The sequence below is a fragment of the Theropithecus gelada genome, chromosome 10 (assembly GCF_003255815.1).
Source record: "Theropithecus gelada isolate Dixy chromosome 10, Tgel_1.0, whole genome shotgun sequence".
Classification (NCBI taxonomy): Eukaryota; Metazoa; Chordata; class Mammalia; order Primates; family Cercopithecidae; genus Theropithecus; species Theropithecus gelada.
The window spans coordinates 30212157-30225247 of NC_037678.1; the positions used below are offsets into that span (position 1 = coordinate 30212157).

General features: G+C 43.4%; 1 protein-coding gene and 1 pseudogene across 1 annotated transcript in view; one reads left to right on the forward strand and one right to left on the reverse strand.

The window, feature by feature from the left end:
• The window catches only part of LOC112633026 (cat eye syndrome critical region protein 2), a 200270-nt gene that overhangs the window by 31007 nt on the left and 156172 nt on the right, over nt 1-13091 (forward strand). The window lies entirely within an intron of this gene.
• On the reverse strand, nt 10988-11290 carry LOC112633027 (annotated as a pseudogene).

A 13091-nucleotide genomic window follows, 5' to 3' on the forward strand; every position in this document is an offset into this window, starting at 1 on the left:
ACCTACCTTGGCCTCCCAAAGTGCTTGGATTACAGGCGTGAGCCACCACGCCCGTCCTAAAATGTTTTTGTTGATAGTGTGTAAGAAGTAGTTTAATTACTCTTTAATTTTCAAGAAGTAGGTGGTATTTCCCTAATTGTAGTCTGGGACAGTCTAGTGGGCTAACCCTTAGAGGCGAAGTTCTGATTGCCTTTTCCAACTTAATTCTGAGCATAGAGAATCAGTCTACATTGCAAAGGGCAAACCTTCCTCTCAGGCTGCTGAAAGGGATTTTGCTCAGAGGTTGGTTGTGGTATGGGAGAAGAATCCACATTACCACATGTTAGTTTTGCATCCATTTGGCTTAGTTAGTTTCGGATCCCTTTGGGATCCCAGAGGGAATTTGATGATGATGAAAAGAGCAGGCTATTGAAATAATTGGTTGTAGGATAATTTAAAAAGCGAGGACAGGCTGGGCGTGGTGGTTCACACTTGTAATCCTAGCGTGATTACAAAAAGACTCCCAAAAGAGTTTGGGAGGCCGAGGCAGGAAGATCACTTGAGCTTAGCAGTTTGAGACCAGCCTGGGCAACATAGCGAGACCCCATCTCTTAAAAAAAATTAGCCAGGCATGGTGGCACATTGCTGTAGTCCCAGCTACTTGGGAAGCTGAGGTGGGAGGATCTCCTGAACCCAACAGCACTGAATCCAAGAACCCACTGCACTCCATCCTGGACGACAGAGTGAGACCCCGTTTCGAAAATTAAAAAACACAAAATTCACACTTTTTTGTCAGCATACATCATGATATTTGACTCTTTTTTTTTTTTTTTTTTGAGATGAAGTCTCGCTCTGTCGCCCAGGCTGAAGTGCAGTGGCACGATCTCGGCTCATGGCAACCTCCACCTCTTGAGTTCGAGTAGTTCTCATGCCTCAGCCTCCCAAGTAGCCGGGATTATAGGCACACGCCACCATGCCTGGCTAATTTTTGTATTTTTGGTAGAGATGGGGTTTCACCATCTTGTCCAGGCTGGTTTCTAACTCCTGATCTCAAGTGATCCGCTCACCTCAGCCTCCCGAAGTGCTGGGATTAGAGGCATGAGCCACCGTGCCCAGCTGACATTTGACTCTTAAATACTAAGCATGCATTGACTAGGAATATTATCTTGTACAACCACTTACCATTCATAGTTCTACAGAGAAAATATTTCATAATATTGTCTAATGCAAGTCCAAATCCAGATTTTTTTCCCTTATCACAAAAAGTTCTTTATCATTGTTTTTATTTTGTTGTTGTAAAAGGGTAATAAGTTGTCTATTTTTATATTATTGATTAGAAATAATTTATTTGCATTAATAAAAGTGTCATGAATATTCTTTCCCATTCCTGGATTCTTTCACTTTCTAAAAACATTTTTAATTAAAAATATTTCGAGACCAGGCGTTTTGGCTCATGACTGTAATCCCAGCACTTTGGGAGGCTGGATCGCTTGAGTTTAGGAGTTGGAGACCAGTCCGGGCCTCATCTCTACGAAAATAAAAAAAAACAAAACTGGCTGTGGTGGTGTGTACCTACAGTGCCAGCTACTTGGGGAGGATGAGGTGGGAGGATTGCTTGAGCCCAGGAGGTTGTGGCTGTTATGAGCCATGATCATACCACTGCACTCTAGCCTGGGCGACAGAGTGAGAGCCTGTCTACAAACAAACAAACAAAACAGGCCAGGTGCTTTGGCTCACCCCTGTAATCCCAGCACTTTGGGCGGCCAAGGCGGGCCGATCACCTGAGTTCAGGAGTTTGAGACTAGCCTGGCCAACATGGCGAAACCCCGTCTCTACTAAAAATACAAAAATTAGCCGGGCATGGTGGCGGGTGCCTGTAATCCCAGCTGCTTGGGAGGCTGAGGCAGGAGAATCGCTTGAACCTGGGAGGCGGAGGTTGCAGTGAGTCGGGATTGCGCCACTGCACTGCAGCCTGGGCGACAGAGCGAGAGACTCTTGTCTCAAAAAACAAACAAACAAAAAAACTGTCCATCACTTTGTTAAAAGGAAATTTTATGTAGAAAATATATAAAATGAGTAAGAGTGAAGCACTGTTTGAAAAATTGCCGTGGTAATGGGAGTTGAAGTTTAAGCAGGGCTGAGTGATGTGGTCGAGTAGTTAGAACATTCCTGGTATGTAACCCGTGAGCAGTAAATATTTGCTGATTGAATGGAGAAATAAACTCTGCAGGGTAGAAAGATCACTTCACTTTTGGTATAGAATGAACAGCCCAGAACCAGAAGGACAAGTTATGAGGGTAGGTTGGAGATGACAGGAGGTGAAGTAGAAAGGATAACAGATCGAATGAGAGCATGGATATGAGAATAGGAGACAGAAGTAATCGCATGTGGTTGGACAATGGCTTGTAAGAGTGGAGAAGGCTAGCAGAGTGCGTCTTCAGAGCAGAGTGCATCTTCAGGGCAGTGTCATCCCGAGGGAATGTTGTGGGAATCTGTGGCGGTTAGTGGGTGGGATCTGCATGCTAGATGTTACGCAGTGTTATATACAGTGCGTGGGTCATTCTCCACAGTGAAGAATTTGCTCCCTCCTAAAGAGCTTTTATTTGTTTATTCGTTTCATTTATTTATTTTTTGGAGACAGAGTCTGGCTCTGTCGCCCAGGCTGGGGTATAGTGGCGTGATCTCGGCTCACTGCAACCTCCACCTCCCAGGTTCAAGCGATGATTCTCCTGCCTCAGCCTCTTGAGTAGCTGGGATTACAGGCATGCGCCACCACACCTGGCTAATTTTTTGTATTTTAGTAGAGATGTGGTTTCACCATGTTGGCCAGGCTGGTCTCGAACTCCTGACCTCAGGTGATCCACCCGCCTTCGCCTCCCAAAGGGCTGGGATTACAGGTGTGAACCACTGTGTGCAGCCAAGAGCTTTTATATAGGTTGAAAAAAAAAATTGTATTTGAATCTAAATCCAAACCCTATGAATAAACACAAATTAATTTTTGTGGTGTTTTAACATAAAGGGAAATTTTTAGTAATGCAGCTGCGGTGTGCATCTGTAAAAGATGATGCTTTGTATTGTTTGGAACATTAGTAAGAGTTTCCACCATTTTGGGAAATTCTGTGCCGTGTCATCATCTTTGTCAGTGGTCCTGTTGGATTGTTCATGCAGCGCTGTGTCCGTCGGCCTCTGCACTCTCAGCTTGCATGGGGAGGAACAAGCACCTCTTTCATCTCCTGCTGAGGTCATGCGTCAGCATTTTCATTTTGACCTTTATTTTATTATATATTTCATGGTGTGTCTGCTTCTGATTCCAGTTGAGGAATACATTGATTATATTTATGAATGTAGGAATTTGTATCATCTGTTAATTGCATTTTGGTATAACAAAGTGGGGGGTGTTATAAACTATAAAATATGTGTTGTAAAGAAGGAACATTGGGCCTGAGACAGCTGGACCACCGGCCTGGTATGACTCCCCGGGTCTGGCCCAGTGACTGCCTGCTCAGACGTTGCTTCCTCTTCATCGAGATGGGAAGATTAAATGAGGATTGAGTCTGGGGTGATGAGTATGTGAGGTCGTAAGTGTGGGACATGTTGAATTTGAGGTCTGGTGAAACATTTAATTTGAGTTATGCAGGAGGCAGTTGAGTGGAGATTTGACCTTCTGAAGGGAGTTTTTGTCTGGGAGAAAATAACAGTAAACATTTATTGAGAGAAGTGGTGGTTAAGAATGCAGATTCTGGAGCAGACGGGGTTTGTATCCTGGTGCCATGCACAGTGCCTCTGTGACACTGGACAATTTACTTAACAGCTCTTCCACTCAGTTTCTCGTCTTTAGAAATGGGAATAAACAGTAGTGCTTGTGGAGTTAATGTGAGAATTAAATGCCTTCAAGTTTGTAAAATACCCAAATCGTGCCAACTTAAAAATTGTGTTCAAATTAGCTGTTACTATTCACTAAACATTCAATATGTGCCAAGGATTGTTAACATAGAATTATCTCATTTGGTAGTTACATTGCAAAACAATATTTTTATGAGATAATTGAGGCTCAGGGAGATTTAATATAGTCTTGGGAGTCCTAAGTAGTAAAGTAATAAGGCTAACTTGGACAGGTTGAATCAGGTGATATTGGACTCCATCTAAGGTCCTCAGACCAACATGGTGAGCACCTCCTGGGAACTTGTTAGAAATGCAGAGTCTCAGGTCTCACCCTGGATCTGTCTACTCAGGTTCCCAAGTCGTCATTACTGCGCACATTAAAGTGTGAGAAGCCCTGTGCTCAGAGATCTGAGCTGGTCAAGTTCAGCAGGGACAGAAAACGTGGAGGCCTCATTAATGGTATAGTAAAAGGCTCAGGAGGTGGGATGCCAGATGCCCATCCCGGCTTTAGCTCCAAGTCTTAGCTTTTGAAGCCTTGCAGTCTTTTTCTTTCTCTGGACGTCGGTTTTCTCATCTTTTGGTGAGGCAAGTTCTTTTTTAGCTCTAACATTTTATGGTTCTCCGTCCAAAGTCTTCTCCTGGGAAGATGCATCTTCTGATGGGTGCTTAGGGTTTGGATTAGTGGAGGAGTTGAAATAATGGTGATTTTTTTTTTTTTTTTTTTTTTGAGACAGAGTCTCCCTCTGTTGCCCAGGCTGGAGTGCAGTGGCGCGATCTCAGCTCACTGCAACCTCTGCCTCCCGGGTTCACGCCATTCTCCTGCCTCAGCCTCCGGAGTAGCTGGGATTACAGGCACGTGCCACCACACCCGGCTAATTTTTGTATTTTTAGTAGAGTCGGGGTTTCACTATGTTGGTCAGGATGGTCTTGATCTCTTGATCTCATGATCTGCCTGCCTCGGCCTCCCAAAGTACTGAGATTGCAGGCGTGAGCCACCGCGCCCAACCTGTAATGGTGATTTTTATATGGGAGGGTGAGCATAAGTACACTCAGATGTGATTACACCATGAGTGTAAAATTGTGGATTTTACTACAGTAAAAATTTTAGTATAATTTCATCATTTCTCAACTTTCAGTATTTGAATTTAAGGGAAAATTTGTCCAGAAATCTTGAAATTTAAGAAATACATTTTGGCCGGGCGCGGTGGCTCACGCCTGTAATCCCAGTACTTTGGGAGGCCGAGGCGGGCAGATCACGAGGTCAGGAGATTGAGACCATCCTGGCTAACATGGTGAAACCCCGTCGCTACTAAAAAAAATACCAAAAATTAGCCGGGCGTGGTGGCGGGCGCCTGTAGTCCCAGCTACTGGGGAGGCTGAGGCAGGAGAATGGCGTGAACCCGGGAGGCGGAGCTTGCAGTGAGCCAAGTTTGCACCACTGCACTCCAGCCTGGGCGACAGAGCGAGACTCCGTCTCAAAAAAAAAAAAAAAAAAAAAAAAAAAAAGAAATACATTCTTTTGGCATGTCTTTGAATTTTGGACCTCACATTTAATGCTGACATGCTAATGCTCACATGGTACAGTGTTTCATTATTATGCTTATCATAACTCTGCAGTTAGTGTTTTATTTACCTGTCATAGTTGGATGTATTTTATAATATATTAAGTTCTAAAGCGCCATTACTTTTTAAAAAATCCGAAGTGCAGATTTGGCTTCCCCATTAGTCTTAGTTTCCTCATTTTGCTTCCTTTTGCCTGCAGGGACAGTGTCCAAAATGCACACCGTTTAGTGTGACTTAGGTATTGGGTAATATGTTTTATATCTAAGTGTTTTATTTACATTATCTTTCCTGTAGTTTCAAAGTAATCTTTAGGATTACCCTCAGCTGTTATGCCAAAGTCAGATTAAGTGATTGAGGAAGAGGAGTTTGTATTTTAAAGACAAAGGTGTCTGGGAAGGGCAGAACTTGGTGGCAGCCAGTCACTGAAGTGTGTGGAGTAGATGAGGTCTGGAATGGATAGCAGGATACAAAGTCACTCAGTGAAGATGCTTGCGGGGTGTTGAATAAGGGTTAGAGAAGCTGGGCACACGTCTCAACTCTCTTTATCCTTAGTAGGCTCTTGAGAAATGTCCTTTTTCTTGCGAGTCGTTTCATTTCTGAAGTCTTTGTTTTATGGCAGAGCTGCATTCTGACTCTCGGGCTTAAGAGTGAAGGGAAAGACAGAAAGTCCGAGAAGGGCAGAGAAGACCTTGGAGGTCAGAGGGTTTGTTCTGTAAATACCTCGCTGCTTATCCAGGTAACTGGGATCTCACTTGCCTGTGTATAGTTCGTTGGCAGGATCCCAGGAGTCTTTTTTTGTTTTGAGACAGGGTCTGTCTCTGTTGCAGGCTGGAGTGCAGTGGCGTAATCTCTGCTCACTGCAGCCTTAACCTCGTGGGCTCAAGCAATCCTTTGGCCTCAGCCTCCTTAGTAGCTGGGACTACAGGCGCATGCCACCGTGGCTGGTTAGTTTTTTGACCTTTTTTTTTTTTGGTAGAGATGGGGTCTCGCTATGTTGCTCAGACTGGTCTTGAACTCCTGGGCTCAGGGGATTCTCCCGCCTTGGCCTTCCAAAGTGCTGGGATTACAGGTGTGAGCCACCGTGCCCGGTCCCCAGGGGAGTCTTATTCTTTTTTTTTTTTTTTTGAGACGGAGTCTCGCTCTGTGGCCCAGGCTGGAGTGCAGTGGCCGGATCTCAGCTCACTGCAAGCTCCGCCTCCCGGGTTTACGCCATTCTCCTGCCTCAGCCTCCCGAGTAGCTGGGACTACAGGCGCCCGCCACCTCGCCCGGCTAGTTTTTTGTATTTTTTAGTAGAGACGGGGTTTCACTGTGTTAACCAGGATGGTCTCGATCTCCTGGCCTTGTGATCCGCCCGTCTCGGCCTCCCAAAGTGCTGGGATTACAGGTTTGAGTCACCGCGCCCGGCCAGGAGTCTTATTCTTGCAGGATTTTCTGAAGACTTCTAGAACAAGTATGACTGTGATTCAGAATCTTCATCTCCCCTAAAGAAAGAGTGTTCCAGAGGTAAGGAGGGACAGATGACAGAAATTGGTAGCTGAAGAGGTTTGTCTGTGGATTCGTCCATTTCTTCATAATGCTTGAAATCAGAAGACCAGAAGAATATTTTTGCAACTTATTTTTAAAAACAGCTTTACTGAGGTATAACTGACATAATCTACCGCAAATATTTATGTGTACAATTTGGCAAGTTTTGACACATATATACACACTAGTGAAACCATCACCACAGTCAAGATGAACGTGTCCGCCTACGCCACGCAAGGGTGTGATATCCTTGTGTCCCTTTATAATCTCTTTACCTCCTATCTCGCCCCAGCCTGTGTTTCTCCCAGGGTGACCCCCCAATCTGCTTTCTGTCACTGTATGTTAGTTTACATTTCCTAGACTTTTACATGAGATATGCACTCTTTTGTTGTTGTTCCTCTTTCTTCTACTCAGTGTAAATAGAAATTCATTCATTCTGTAGCATGTGCCAATAGTTGATTTCCTTTTTATTGTTGAGTACTATGCCAGTTTATGGATAGATAGTATATAGTTTGTTTATTGAGTTCACCTATTGGCAAAAATTTGTGTACCATTCTTTGGACATATGCTTTCGTTTCACTTGGGTAAGTACCTGGAAGTACAATGACTGGGTTATATGGTAGGTGAAGATATAACCCCCTACTTTTTTTTTTTTTTAACAGATGGGGTCTCACTGTGTTGCCCAGTCTGGCCTTGAGCTCCTGGGTGCAAGCACTCCTCCCCCTTCAGCCTCCTGACCACAGGTGCTCAACACCATACCCAGCTCAACATTTTAACTCTTTTTTTGTGAGACAGAGTCTCACTCTTTTGCCCAGGCTGGAGTGCAGTAGCGCAGTCTCAGCTCACTGCAACCTCCACCTCCCGGATTCAAGTGATTCTCCTGCCTCAGCCTCCCGCATAGCTGGGATTACAGGTGCCCGCCACCATGCCTGGCTAATTTCTTGTATTTTTAGTAGAGATGGGATTTCTCCATGTTGCCCAGGCTGGTTTCGAACTCCTGAGCTCAGGCAATCCGCCTGCCTCAGCCTCCCAAAGTGCTGGGATTACAGGTGTGAGCCACTGTGCCTGGCCAGCATTTTAACTTTTTGAAAAAATAAATTTATTTTAGAATCATTTTAGATTTAAAGAATAGTTACAATGACAGCACAGAGAAAGACTTCATGTATATCAGGGCTTGGCAGACTTTTCCCGTGAAGAGCCAGATATTAAATATTTTAGACCAAATGGTCTTTCCTAGGACTACTGTGCTGATGTAGGGCAGACACTGCCATCAGACAGTGAGGAAATGAATGGATGTGTTCCAGTCAAACTTTATGAAAACAGGTGGTAGGCTGAATTTGGCCCTTGGATTGTAGTTTGCTGATCCCTTCTGTAAACCCTCCACCCAGCTTCCTCTAATGTTTAATCTTTCATAATCATGGTAAATTTGTCAAAACTAAGACATTCACATTCGTGCAGTACTGTGAACTAAACTTCAGACTATTTAGATTGTGACAGTTTCCCCATCTTTTCATTTCAGAATTTGTTCCTGCATTCCAGCTAACGTCGCATGTCTCCTTAAGTCTGTTGTCATCCGTTTGGACTCATTGATACTTATCTTTTGGATTTGAATCTAACACTGTTTATTTAGCTGCTCAAATTGTTTCAGCTTTGGCCATTGGGAATTCTTTCCGGCTGGCTCCGGTCTCCTTTAGACATGTCCTCATGTTTTTTCTGTTTTGGGTACTGCCATTGTTTGGCTACACCCGTTTTGTATCCATTCACCAGATGATGGATTGTTTTTGCTTTGGATTGTTTTTGTTTGGGGCTACTGTAGATAATAGCCGCATGTATTTTTGCTTGTAGGTGTTTGTGTGCTTTCTTTTTTTTCTTGGAGAAATACTTAGGAGTAGGACTGGAGTTATGTTTTAACTTCTAAAGAAACTGGCAAAGTTGTTTTCCAAAGAAAACACACCAATTTCTGTTTTCAACAGTAGTGAATAAGGGGCTCTGATTTTTTCACGTCATCAATACTTGTTATTGCCTGTCCTTTTGATGATCACTATTCACTAGTGGGGGCGAAGGGCTATTTTAATGTGGTTTTGATCTGCATCTCCCTTATCACTAATGTTCACCTTTTCTGTGTTTGTTAGCTATTTATATCTTTGGTGATCTTTTAGTTAAGGTCTTTTGCACATTTTAAAATTGGACACTTTGTCTGTTGAGCTGTTTATGTATTCTGGTTTTGCTTTTTCCTAATCTAAGGTCACAAAGGTTTTTTTTCTTACGTTTTCTTTTAGAAGTTTTATTGTTTTAGATTTACCATTTAAGTCTGTGTTTCATTTGGAGTTGATATTTGCATATGATGTAAAGTACTGATCAAAGTTCGTGGGGTTTTTTGGGGGGGGGGGGTAAGGGGCATGTGTTTAGGAGCATTTGTAGAAAAGACCATCCTGGCCAGGCACAGTGGCTCACACCTGTAATCCTAGCTCTTTGGGAGGCGGAGTCGGGAGGATCACGAGGTCAGGAGCTTGAGACTAGCCTGGCCAATATGATGAAACCCCGTCTCTGCTAAAAATACAAAAATTAGCCAGGCGTGGTATCGCGCGTCTGTAGTCCCATCTACTTGGGAGGCCGAGGCAGAAGAATTGCTTGAACCCAGAAGGTGGAGGTTGCAGTGAGCCAAGATCATGCCTCTGCACTCCAGCCTGGGTGACAGAGCGAGACTCCGCCCCTGCCAGATAAAAAGAAAAAAGAAAAGATCGTCCTGTATTAGTTGCCCAAGTCAGTTTTCCATATACATGTGGGTTCATTTCTGGACTCTGTTCTATGTCATTGTTCGCTCTGTTCTGTTTTTGAGACAATATCACAGTAGCTTAATTAGTGTAGCTTTTAGTAAGTCATGAAATCAAATAATGTTAGTCCTCTCACTTTGTTCATTTTCCAAGTTGCTTTGGCTATTTTATATTTTTTATATTTCCATATGAATTTTAGAATTAGTTTATCAGTTTCTACAAAAAAAGCCTGCTAGCATTTAGATTGGAGTTGTGTTGAATATCTAGGTCCATTTGTAGAAAATGGGCCTCTTAACACTATTGAGTCTTCTGACCCGTGATGATGGTACCTGTCTCCCTGTCTAGGTTTTCTTTGATTTCTGACAGAAAAATTTTATATTCAGATTCTCAACTCTTTAGCTAGCTCCCATCTTTTGTCAGAGTTATCCCAAAATACTTCATTCTTTTTGATGCTGTTACACATTGTTTTTCATAATTGAGATTTTATCGGTTGAGGATCAGTACAGACATTTCCGTTTGTACCCAATTCTTAACCTATGTAACGAAATTCTAAAAAGCCATGTATCGTAATCCTTTTTTAAAGTTACTCCAGTGACTTTCCAGCTTAAGATCTGGAAGCAAATTTTCCTGAAGAGGCTCTCAAGCACCAGTATCTTCACATGTTGGTCAGCTGTTACACGTGGCCCACCCGTTCACAACCGAATGGCGTGTGCACTACACACTCAAATCTGTAATCTTTCACAGCACAGTAACAAAGTTGTTAGGAAAGCAGGACTACCACAACCAAAGAGGTGACAGAGTGCACACGATTCTGACAGGGAGCGCCACGATCAAGGACTGGTTTTCTGTAGGAAACAATTCTGCTAAAAAACAACATGGGAATAGAAGAAATTTAAAATGTTCAAGACATTCAATGCAGGACTGACTCCCTATTGCCATTTAATATGCTTTGTATTCTAGGATATAAAAACTAACCCCCCATCTATGGAATGTTAAGCTGGCACCCGAGACAGTCAGAGCCTCCCATAATTCAATATCCCACACTATTTTCTGGTTGTACCAAAAAATAAACAACCAGCAAATGATTTCACCTCTTAAAAAAAAAGCATTTACACTTAAAAAATGGGATGAGGTGGGATTCCCTCCTTAAAAATGTTTCTAGAGCTACTGAAAAACTTGCATTTACAAAATAGTTAAGAAAAATATTCCTCTGGGTTGTACAAGAAGGGAGACAGGGACCACTGGTAAGACATGGTATATGGTATTAATCAGACTTGACTTCTTTCTCTCCTGCTTCATCAGAGGCTGGACTCTCCGCAGTTTTCGTTTCCCCGCTTTCTGCAGGTAGATCTTCTTTAGTTTCTTCGTTAGCCACTTCGGCCTGTTTTCCCTTTGCTCCCCTTTTCCCTTTTGTTTGCACTTTTTTGTCTGAAGATTTATCCTTCGCTGCTGCCTTTTTCGGCTTCACTTCCACTTTTGCAGGAGGTTTAGCTGACAGCCGCGCCCATCTCCTCTTGGGCGCTTCCTTGGTGGCCCCTTCGGCAGAGCTGACCTTCCTCTTGGACATCCTGGTGGCAGGGAAGGCGCGTGGCGGGTGCCTGCAGGCCGAGAGCCTTCACGAAACTGGGCTGCCTGGCCACTGCCACTCCTCCTGCCGCCCGAGCTCGCTGTTACACATCTTTAAAAGTTTTCGGCCGGGCACGGTGACTCACACCTGTAATCCCAGCACTTTGGGAGGCTGAGGCAGGCAGATCACCTGAGGTCAGGAGTTGAAGACCAGCCTGGCCAACATAGTGAAACCCCATCTCTACTAAAAAAATACAAAAAGTAAGCTGGGCATGGTGGCGGGCGCCTGTAATCCCAGCTACTCGGGAGGCTGAGGCAGGAGAACCTTTTGAACCTGGGAGGTGGAGATTGCTGTGAGCCGAGATTGTGCCGTGGCACTCCAGCCTGGGCAAAGCAGCGAGACTCCGTCTCAAAAAAAAAAAAAGTTTTCAATTGTTTGCTAGTATATAGAAATAGCATTGAGTTTTGTATATTACTCTTGTATCTGTAACCTTCCTAAATTCACCTCTTTTAGCAGCCTGTTCGTAGATTCCATTGGATTTTCTGCATAGATGATCATGTTGTTTGTAAATAAAGATAATTTTGCATTTTTTTGCAATGTGGAGGCCACTTACTTCTTTTTCTTACCTTATTGCACTGTCTAGAGCCAACCATAAAATGTAGAGGCCAGAGTAGACATCCTGGTCTTGTTCCTCATCTTAGAGAAAAAGCATTCGGATCTTCCCCTTTTCCCTTTCGATTTTTTTCCTGCAACCATGGGTTATTTAGAAATATGAATATATTAGAAGTGTATTAGTTATTAGAAGTGTAAAGAATATTAGTTTTGAAATATTTGGAAAATTTCCAGAGAGCTTTCTATTAATGATATACCTAATTTAACCCACTTTAGTCAGACAACATATTTTGTATGACTTGCATCCTTTTAAATGTATTGAGACTTGCTTTATGGCCCAGAATATGGTGTCTCTTGGTAAACGTTTCATATTCACTTGAAAAGAATGTGTAGGGCCGGGCATGGTGGCTCATGCCTGTAATCCCAGCACTTTGGGAAACTGAGGCAGGAGGACCACCTGAAGTCAGGAGTTCGAGACCAGCCTGGCCAACATGACGAAACCCTGTCTACTAAAAAAATGCAAAAATTTGCCAGGCAAGGTGGCGCACGCCTATAATCCCAGCTACTGGGGAGGCTGAGTCACGAGAATCACTTGAACCCAGGAGGTGGAGTTTGCAGTGAATCGAGATGATGCCACTGCCCTCCAGCCTGGGTGACAAAACAGGACTCTGTTCCTCCCCCCAGGCCTCCCTCCAAAAAAAAAGAAAAGGAAAGAATGTGTATTCTGCTGTTCTTGGCTAGAGTATCTTATAAATGTCAGTTCACAAACTTCTTTATCTTTTAATACAATGGGGTGAAATATGAAATGATTCATTTGCCTTCCCCAAATTCTTAGCGTGAGTCTGGAAATCCTGCCAGCTCTTTCTTCTAGCTGAAGAGCTGTCTCCTGATTGCAATGACAGCTTTGAACTGGAAGACATTATTTCATTAGTGCACTAATCAACCACAGAGATTACCTGATTGGCTGCTTAATAATTAAATGAAGTTGCTTGTAATTCTTTGAGCATACACAGAACTAATTAAATTAACCCTTTACTGCCTGACATGCCTGGGGTATTCTCGTGTGAAAATGGAGGAACCTACAATCCTTCTTGAACACTGGTGAGGTAAACAAGCAGATGTGTCAGTCAGTTTCCAAGGGAAGCACCTTGTATAAGAAGCATTTAAGTACAAATCAAACAACAAATGC